General features: G+C 48.9%; 16 non-coding genes across 16 annotated transcripts; 11 read left to right on the top strand and 5 right to left on the bottom strand.

The window, feature by feature from the left end:
* Positions 1–1190: 1190 nt before the first annotated feature.
* Positions 1191–1262, top strand: trnag-ucc (transfer RNA glycine (anticodon UCC)). Its single transcript has one exon. It is a non-coding gene; the product is annotated as a tRNA-Gly (tRNA).
* Positions 1263–2005: 743 nt separating this feature from the next.
* LOC131527808 (U5 spliceosomal RNA) lies at positions 2006–2116 on the top strand. Its single transcript, XR_009267766.1, has one exon. It is a non-coding gene; the product is annotated as a U5 spliceosomal RNA (small nuclear RNA).
* Positions 2117–2407: 291 nt separating this feature from the next.
* Positions 2408–2479, top strand: trnag-ucc (transfer RNA glycine (anticodon UCC)). Its single transcript has one exon. It is a non-coding gene; the product is annotated as a tRNA-Gly (tRNA).
* Positions 2480–2585: 106 nt separating this feature from the next.
* trnad-guc (transfer RNA aspartic acid (anticodon GUC)) lies at positions 2586–2657 on the bottom strand. The gene has a single exon. It is a non-coding gene; the product is annotated as a tRNA-Asp (tRNA).
* A 571-nt stretch (positions 2658–3228) lies between these two features.
* On the top strand, positions 3229–3344 carry LOC131527804 (U5 spliceosomal RNA). Its single transcript, XR_009267762.1, has one exon. It is a non-coding gene; the product is annotated as a U5 spliceosomal RNA (small nuclear RNA).
* A 1106-nt stretch (positions 3345–4450) lies between these two features.
* LOC131527801 (U5 spliceosomal RNA) lies at positions 4451–4566 on the top strand. The gene has a single exon (XR_009267759.1). It is a non-coding gene; the product is annotated as a U5 spliceosomal RNA (small nuclear RNA).
* Positions 4567–5035: 469 nt separating this feature from the next.
* trnad-guc (transfer RNA aspartic acid (anticodon GUC)) lies at positions 5036–5107 on the bottom strand. Its single transcript has one exon. It is a non-coding gene; the product is annotated as a tRNA-Asp (tRNA).
* A 571-nt stretch (positions 5108–5678) lies between these two features.
* Positions 5679–5794, top strand: LOC131527800 (U5 spliceosomal RNA). Its single transcript, XR_009267758.1, has one exon. It is a non-coding gene; the product is annotated as a U5 spliceosomal RNA (small nuclear RNA).
* Positions 5795–6085: 291 nt separating this feature from the next.
* On the top strand, positions 6086–6157 carry trnag-ucc (transfer RNA glycine (anticodon UCC)). Its single transcript has one exon. It is a non-coding gene; the product is annotated as a tRNA-Gly (tRNA).
* A 106-nt stretch (positions 6158–6263) lies between these two features.
* trnad-guc (transfer RNA aspartic acid (anticodon GUC)) lies at positions 6264–6335 on the bottom strand. The gene has a single exon. It is a non-coding gene; the product is annotated as a tRNA-Asp (tRNA).
* A 561-nt stretch (positions 6336–6896) lies between these two features.
* Positions 6897–7006, top strand: LOC131527810 (U5 spliceosomal RNA). Its single transcript, XR_009267768.1, has one exon. It is a non-coding gene; the product is annotated as a U5 spliceosomal RNA (small nuclear RNA).
* A 293-nt stretch (positions 7007–7299) lies between these two features.
* Positions 7300–7371, top strand: trnag-ucc (transfer RNA glycine (anticodon UCC)). Its single transcript has one exon. It is a non-coding gene; the product is annotated as a tRNA-Gly (tRNA).
* Positions 7372–7477: 106 nt separating this feature from the next.
* On the bottom strand, positions 7478–7549 carry trnad-guc (transfer RNA aspartic acid (anticodon GUC)). Its single transcript has one exon. It is a non-coding gene; the product is annotated as a tRNA-Asp (tRNA).
* A 573-nt stretch (positions 7550–8122) lies between these two features.
* LOC131527805 (U5 spliceosomal RNA) lies at positions 8123–8236 on the top strand. The gene has a single exon (XR_009267763.1). It is a non-coding gene; the product is annotated as a U5 spliceosomal RNA (small nuclear RNA).
* Positions 8237–8530: 294 nt separating this feature from the next.
* trnag-ucc (transfer RNA glycine (anticodon UCC)) lies at positions 8531–8602 on the top strand. Its single transcript has one exon. It is a non-coding gene; the product is annotated as a tRNA-Gly (tRNA).
* Positions 8603–8708: 106 nt separating this feature from the next.
* Positions 8709–8780, bottom strand: trnad-guc (transfer RNA aspartic acid (anticodon GUC)). The gene has a single exon. It is a non-coding gene; the product is annotated as a tRNA-Asp (tRNA).
* Positions 8781–8978: the final 198 nt, after the last annotated feature.

Raw genomic sequence — 8978 nt, 5'->3', positions numbered from 1 at the left:
TATATATATATATATATATATATATATATATATATATATATATATATATATATATATATATATATATATATATATATATATATATATATATATATATATATATATATATATATATATATATATATATATATATATATATATATATATATATATATATATATATATATATATATATATATATATATATATATATATATATATATATATATATATATATATATATATATATATATATATATATATATATATATATATATATATATATATATATATATATATATATATATATATATATATATATATATATATATATATATATATATATATATATATATATATATATATATATATATATATATATATATATATATATATATATATATATATATATATATATATATATATATATATATATATATATATATATATATATATATATATATATATATATATATATATATATATATATATATATATATATATATATATATATATATATATATATATATATATATATATATATATATATATATATATATATATATATATATATATATATATATATATATATATATATATATATATATATATATATATATATATATATATATATATATTTTATTTAAGTACATAGTGAGAGATTAATGATGAAACATTCACCTTTACAAACAAAGATACTCTTATAAAATAACAGCTGTATTTGAAAAGAGTTTTTATTTTTATAACAGTTTGGTTTACTGTGTTTTTATAATAGTTTGGTTTACTGTTTCCTAACGTTACAAACCATTCAACACAATTAGCAATCCGATTACATGATAATATACATGCAATTTAAATGATAAAATATATTAATCATAATGTATATGCAATACGGTATTTTTGGGGCTCTGCTCACAGCAGAGCTACACGGAAGGTCAAGAACAGAGTGAATTTGACTGACTGCCGCCACGCCGGGCGGAAGGGTGCGAACTGGTCGTTGTCTCTATTTGCATCCTTTGCCGATTCGTCACGCCTTCATGTTTGTTTAGCCAGCATGGAAAGACAGCGTCAGACGTGAAGGGATCCAATCCCTGGACATGCTCTCCTTAGTGCCGGGCCCAAACAACGATCGCTTCAGCTCCTCTAGCCCTTTCAGCGACTCATGCGCTTCGAGCATTCTTGCTGACCGCTCAAGCCTGCGTCCACCACATGCGTTGGTGGTATAGTGGCGAGCATAGCTGCCTTCCAAGCAGTTGACCTGGGTTCGATTCCCGGCCAACGCATTTCCTTTGGCTCGGGCGGACGCCGAAGCAGAGCTTCGAGCGTTCTTACTGAACTCATTTTTTGGCTGCGCCAAAATTTTCTGAATGGGACAGAAAAGCACTTGCTCTCCCCGTCGGGGAATCGAAGCCCGGTCTTCCGCGTGACAGGCGGAGATACTGTCCACTATACTAACGAGGAGCTGCGCATGCAGGGCTTCGCCCCCCAGCCAACGACACTGCCCAGACATCACTACGCAAAGCGAGGCTTTTTCTCAGACTGGCCCCGCCTTTACACCAGGGGTGCCCACTCCTGTTTCTGGCGATCGACTCTCCTGCAAAGCTCAGCGCTGAGCCTAATCGATCACACCCACCTTTAATTTTCAGGCGATCCTGTAGACCTTGATTAGTGGCTTCAGGTGTGTTCGATTAGGGTCAGCTCTCAACTTTGCAGGACTGTCGATTGCCAGGAGCAGGAGTGGGCACCCTTGCCTTACACCGTAAAATACCAGATCGGCCCATCATGATCATTATTTGGACTCTTTGTTTTTCTTTCTCCAACTTCTCAGATGAGGGCATGAGAAAAGAGATTGCATTGCCTTGATTGGGCTTGTTATTATTGGGCGACTGAGGGGATTTTTGCGACATTCACTCCTCCCGTTTGGAGTGAGGGGTGACAACATGTGGGCAGGTATCGGCACTTAGATTACCCTTGGCGAGCCAAGTGGTTTACCACAGGAACGCACAGGCCCAAGGGGCGGAGACATAGCTCGGGTTTCTCTTCATTGTCGACAAATCTTTCGCCTTTTACTAAAGATTTCCGTGGAGGGAACCTTTGCGAGTGATCTGTATTTTTGGGGCTCTGCTCACAGCAGAGCTACACGGAAGGTCAAGAACAGAGTGAATTTGACTGACTGCCGCCACGCCGGCGGAAGGGTGCGAACTGGTCGTTGTCTCTATTTGCATCCTTTGCCGATTCGTCACGCCTTCATGTTTGTTTAGCCAGCATGGAAAGACAGCGCTTTCTCGTACGTGAAGGGATCCAATCCCTGGACATGCTCTCCTTAGTGCCGGGCCCAAACAACGATCGCTTCAGCTCCTCTAGCCCTTTCAGCGACTCATGCGCTTCGAGCATTCTTGCTGACCGCTCAAGCCTGCGTCCACCACATGCGTTGGTGGTATAGTGGCGAGCATAGCTGCCTTCCAAGCAGTTGACCTGGGTTCGATTCCCGGCCAACGCATTTCCTTTGGCTCGGGCGGACGCCGAAGCAGAGCTTCGAGCGTTCTTACTGAACTCATTTTTTGGCTGCGCCAAAATTTTCTGAATGGGACAGAAAAGCACTTGCTCTCCCCGTCGGGGAATCGAACCCCGGTCTTCCGCGTGACAGGCGGAGATACTGTCCACTATACTAACGAGGAGCTGCGCATGCAGGGCTTCGCCCCCCAGCCAACGACACTGCCCAGACATCACTACGCAAAGCGAGGCTTTTTCTCAGACTGGCCCCGCCTTTACACCAGGGTGCCCACTCCTGTTTCTGGCGATCGACTCTCCTGCAAAGCTCAGCGCTGAGCCTAATCGATCACACCCACCTTTAATTTTCAGGCGATCCTGTAGACCTTGATTAGTGGCTTCAGGTGTGTTCGATTAGGGTCAGCTCTCAACTTTGCAGGACTGTCGATGCCAGGAGCAGGAGTGGGCACCCTTGCCTTACACCGTAAAATACCAGATCGGCCCATCATGATCATTATTTGGACTCTTTGTTTTTCTTTCTCCAACTTCTCAGATGAGGGCATGAGAAAAGAGATTGCATTGCCTTGATTGGGCTTGTTATTATTGGGCGACTGAGGGGATTTTTGCGACATTCACTCCTCCCGTTTGGAGTGAGGGGGGTGACGAAAAGCATGTGGGCAGGTATCGGCACCCTAGATTACCCTTGGCGAGCCAAGTGGTTTACCACAGGGAACGCACAGGCCCAAGGGGGCGGAGACATAGCTCGGGTTTCTCTTCATTGTCGCATAAATCTTTCGCCTTTTACTAAAGATTTCCGTGGATGGGAACCTTTGCGAGTGATCTGTATTTTTGGGGGCTCTGCTCACAGCAGAGCTACACCGGAAGGTCAAGAACAGAGTGAATTTGACTGACTGCCGCCACGCGGCGGAAGGGTGCGCAACTGGTCGTTGTCTCTATTTGCATCCTTTGCCGATTCGTCACGCTTTCATGTTTGTTTAGCCAGCATGGAAAGACAGCGCTTTCTCGTACGTGAAGGGATCCAATCCCTGGACATGCTCTCCTTAGTGCCGGGCCCAAACAACGATCGCTTCAGCTCCTCTAGCCCTTTCAGCGACTCATGCGCTTCGAGCATTCTTGCTGACCGCTCAAGCCTGCGTCCACCACATGCGTTGGTGGTATAGTGGCGAGCATAGCTGCCTTCCAAGCAGTTGACCCGGGTTCGATTCCCGCCAACGATTTCTTTGGCTCGGGCGGGCGCGAAGCAGAGCTTCGGCGTTCTTACTGAACTCATTTTTGGCTGCGCCAAAATTTTCTGAATGGGACAGAAAAGCACTTGCTCTCCCGTCGAGAATCGAACCCGGTCTTCCGCGTGACAGGCGGAGATACTGTCCACTATACTAACGAGGAGCTGCGCATGCAGGGCTTCGCCCCCCCAGCCAACGACACTGCCCAGACATCACTACGCAAAGCGAGGCTTTTTCTCAGACTGGCCCCGCCTTTACACCAGGGGTGCCCACTCCTGTTCCTGGCGATCGACTCTCCTGCAAAGCTCAGCGCTGAGCCTAATCGATCACACCCACCTTTAATTTTCAGGCGATCCTGTAGACCTTGATTAGTGGCTTCAGGTGTGTTCGATTAGGGTCAGCTCTCAACTTTGCAGGACTGTCGATTGCCAGGAGCAGGAGTGGGCAACCTTGCCTTACACCGTAAAATACCAGATCGGCCCATCATGATCATTATTTGGACTCTTTGTTTTTCTTTCTCCAACTTCTCAGATGAGGGCATGAGAAAAGAGATTGCATTGCCTTGATTGGGCTTGTTATTATTGGGCGACTGAGGGGATTTTTGCGACATTCACTCCTCCCGTTTGGAGTGAGGGGGGTGACGAAAAGCATGTGGGCAGGTATCGGCACCCTAGATTACCCTTGGCGAGCCAAGTGGTTTACCACAGGGAACGCACAGGCCCAAGGGGGCGGAGACATAGCTCGGGTTTCTCTTCATTGTCGCATAAATCTTTCGCCTTTTACTAAAGATTTCCGTGGAGGGGAACCTTTGCGAGTGATCTGTATTTTTGGGGGCTCTGCTCACAGCAGAGCTACACCGGAAGGTCAAGAACAGAGTGAATTTGACTGACTGCCGCCACGCGGCGGAAGGGTGCGCAACTGGTCGTTGTCTCTATTTGCATCCTTTGCCGATTCGGCGTCACGCCTTCATGTTTGTTTAGCCAGCATGGAAAGACAGCGCTTTCTCGTACGTGAAGGGATCCAATCCCTGGACATGCTCTCCTTAGTGCCGGGCCCAAACAACGATCGCTTCAGCTCCTCTAGCCCTTTCAGCGACTCATGCGCTTCGAGCATTCTTGCTGACCGCTCAAGCCTGCGTCCACCACATGCGTTGGTGGTATAGTGGCGAGCATAGCTGCCTTCCAAGCAGTTGACCCGGGTTCGATTCCCGCCAACGATTTCTTTGGCTCGGGCGGACGCCGAAGCAGAGCTTCGAGCGTTCTTACTGAACTCATTTTTTGGCTGCGCCAAAATTTTCTGAATGGGACAGAAAAGCACTTGCTCTCCCCGTCGGGGAATCGAACCCCGGTCTTCCGCGTGACAGGCGGAGATACTGTCCACTATACTAACGAGGAGCTGCGCATGCAGGGCTTCGCCCCCCAGCCAACGACACTGCCCAGACATCACTACGCAAAGCGAGGCTTTTTCTCAGACTGGCCCCGCCTTTACACCAGGGGTGCCCACTCCTGTTCCTGGCGATCGACTCTCCTGCAAAGCTCAGCTGAGCCAAATCGATCACACCCACCTTTAATTTTCAGGCGATCCTGTAGACCTTGATTAGTGGCTTCAGGTGTGTTCGATTAGGGTCAGCTCTCAACTTTGCAGGACTGTCGATTGCCAGGAGCAGGAGTGGGCAACCTTGCCTTACACCGTAAAATACCAGATCGGCCCATCATGATCATTATTTGGACTCTTTGTTTTTCTTTCTCCAACTTCTCAGATGAGGGCATGAGAAAAGAGATTGCATTGCCTTGATTGGGCTTGTTATTATTGGGCGACTGAGGGGATTTTTGCGACATTCACTCCTCCCGTTTGGAGTGAGGGGGGTGACGAAAAGCATGTGGGCAGGTATCGGCACCCTAGATTACCCTTGGCGAGCCAAGTGGTTTACCACAGGGAACGCACAGGCCCAAGGGGGCGGAGACATAGCTCGGGTTTCTCTTCATTGTCGCATAAATCTTTCGCCTTTTACTAAAGATTTCCGTGGAGGGGAACCTTTGCGAGTGATCTGTATTTTTGGGGGCTCTGCTCACAGCAGAGCTACACCGGAAGGTCAAGAACAGAGTGAATTTGACTGACTGCCGCCACCTTGGCGGAAGAGTCTTGTAACTGGTCGTTGTCTCTATTTGCATCCTTTGCCGATTCGGCCACGCCTTCATGTTTGTTTAGCCAGCATGGAAAGACAGCGCTTTCGTGCGTGAAGGATCCAATCCCTGGACATGCTCTCCTTAGTGCCGGGCCCAAACAACGATCGCTTCAGCTCCTCTAGCCCTTTCAGCGACTCATGCGCTTCGAGCATTCTTGCTGACCGCTCAAGCCTGCGTCCACCACATGCGTTGGTGGTATAGTGGCGAGCATAGCTGCCTTCCAAGCAGTTGACCCGGGTTCGATTCCCGGCCAACGCATTTCCTTTGGCTCGGGCGGACGCCGAAGCAGAGCTTCGAGCGTTCTTAATGAACTCATTTTTTGGCTGCGCCAAAATTTTCTGAATGGGACAGAAAAGCACTTGCTCTCCCCGTCGGGGAATCGAACCCCGGTCTTCCGCGTGACAGGCGGAGATACTGTCCACTATACTAACGAGGAGCTGCGCATGCAGGGCTTCGCCCCCCAGCCAACGACACTGCCCAGACATCACTACGCAAAGCGAGGCTTTTTCTCAGACTGGCCCGCCTTTACACCAGGGTGCCCACTCCTGTTCCTGGCGATCGACTCTCCTGCAAAGCTCAGCTGAGCCCAATCGATCACACCCACCTTTAATTTTCAGGCGATCCTGTAGACCTTGATTAGTGGCTTCAGGTGTGTTCGATTAGGGTCAGCTCTCAACTTTGCAGGACTGTCGATTGCCAGGAGCAGGAGTGGGCACCCTTGCCTTACACCGTAAAATACCAGATCGGCCCATCATGATCATTATTTGGACTCTTTGTTTTTCTTTCTCCAACTTCTCAGATGAGGGCATGAGAAAAGAGATTGCATTGCCTTGATTGGGCTTGTTATTATTGGGCGACTGAGGGATTTTGCGACATTCACTCCTCCGTTTGGAGTGAGGGGTGACGAAAAGCATGTGGGCAGGTATCGGCACCCTAGATTACCCTTGGCGAGCCAAGTGGTTTACCACAGGAACGACAGGCCCAAGGGGCGGAGACATAGCTCGGTTTCTCTTCATTGTCGCATAAATCTTTCGCCTTTACTAAAGATTTCCGTGGAGGGAACCTTTGCGAGTGATCTGTATTTTGGGGCTCTGCTCACAGCAGAGCTACACGGAAGGTCAGAACAGAGTGAATTTGACTGACTGCCGCCACGCGGCGGAAGGGTGCGCAACTGGTCGTTGTCTCTATTTGCATCCTTTGCCGATTCGGCGTCACGCCTTCATGTTTGTTTAGCCAGCATGGAAAGACAGCGCTTTCTCGTACGTGAAGGGATCCAATCCCTGGACATGCTCTCCTTAGTGCCGGGCCCAAACAACGATCGCTTCAGCTCCTCTAGCCCTTTCAGCGACTCATGCGCTTCGAGCATTCTTGCTGACCGCTCAAGCCTGCGTCCACCACATGCGTTGGTGGTATAGTGGCGAGCATAGCTGCCTTCCAAGCAGTTGACCCGGGTTCGATTCCCGGCCAACGCATTTCCTTTGGCTCGGGCGGACGCCGAAGCAGAGCTTCGAGCGTTCTTAATGAACTCATTTTTTGGCTGCGCCAAAATTTTCTGAATGGGACAGAAAAGCACTTGCTCTCCCCGTCGGGGAATCGAACCCCGGTCTTCCGCGTGACAGGCGGAGATACTGTCCACTATACTAACGAGGAGCTGCGCATGCAGGGCTTCGCCCCCCAGCCAACGACACTGCCCAGACATCACTACGCAAAGCGAGGCTTTTTCTCAGACTGGCCCCGCCTTTACACCAGGGTGCCCACTCCTGTTCCTGGCGATCGACTCTCCTGCAAAGCTCAGCGCTGAGCCTAATCGATCACACCCACCTTTAATTTTCAGGCGATCCTGTAGACCTTGATTAGTGGCTTCAGGTGTGTTCGATTAGGGTCAGCTCTCAACTTTGCAGGACTGTCGATTGCCAGGAGCAGGAGTGGGCAACCTTGCCTTACACCGTAAAATACCAGATCGGCCCATCATGATCATTATTTGGACTCTTTGTTTTTCTTTCTCCAACTTCTCAGATGAGGGCATGAGAAAAGAGATTGCATTGCCTTGATTGGGCTTGTTATTATTGGGCGACTGAGGGGATTTTTGCGACATTCACTCCTCCCGTTTGGAGTGAGGGGGGTGACGAAAAGCATGTGGGCAGGTATCGGCACCCTAGATTACCCTTGGCGAGCCAAGTGGTTTACCACAGGGAACGCACAGGCCCAAGGGGGCGGAGACATAGCTCGGGTTTCTCTTCATTGTCGCATAAATCTTTCGCCTTTTACTAAAGATTTCCGTGGAGGGAACCTTTGCGAGTGATCTGTATTTTTGGGGGCTCTGCTCACAGCAGAGCTACACCGGAAGGTCAAGAACAGAGTGAATTTGACTGACTGCCGCCACGCGGCGGAAGGGTGCGCAACTGGTCGTTGTCTCTATTTGCATCCTTTGCCGATTCGGCGTCACGCCTTCATGTTTGTTTAGCCAGCATGGAAAGACAGCGCTTTCTCGTACGTGAAGGGATCCAATCCCTGGACATGCTCTCCTTAGTGCCGGGCCCAAACAACGATCGCTTCAGCTCCTCTAGCCCTTTCAGCGACTCATGCGCTTCGAGCATTCTTGCTGACCGCTCAAGCCTGCGTCCACCACATGCGTTGGTGGTATAGTGGCGAGCATAGCTGCCTTCCAAGCAGTTGACCCGGGTTCGATTCCCGGCCAACGCATTTCCTTTGGCTCGGGCGGACGCCGAAGCAGAGCTTCGAGCGTTCTTAATGAACTCATTTTTTGGCTGCGCCAAAATTTTCTGAATGGGACAGAAAAGCACTTGCTCTCCCCGTCGGGGAATCGAACCCCGGTCTTCCGCGTGACAGGCGGAGATACTGTCCACTATACTAACGAGGAGCTGCGCATGCAGGGCTTCGCCCCCCAGCCAACGACACTGCCCAGACATCACTACGCAAAGCGAGGCTTTTTCTCAGACTGGCCCCGCCTTTACACCAGGGGTGCCCACTCCTGTTCCTGGCGATCGACTCTCCTGCAAAGCTCAGCGCTGAGCCTAATCGATCACACCCACCTTTAATTTTCAGGCGATCCTGTAGA

Source organism: Onychostoma macrolepis, chromosome 20, assembly GCF_012432095.1.
Source record: "Onychostoma macrolepis isolate SWU-2019 chromosome 20, ASM1243209v1, whole genome shotgun sequence".
Taxonomy (NCBI): Eukaryota; Metazoa; Chordata; class Actinopteri; order Cypriniformes; family Cyprinidae; genus Onychostoma; species Onychostoma macrolepis.
Note: the sequence above shows the minus strand (reverse complement) of the source record. Positions and strands in the feature narration are given on the sequence as shown.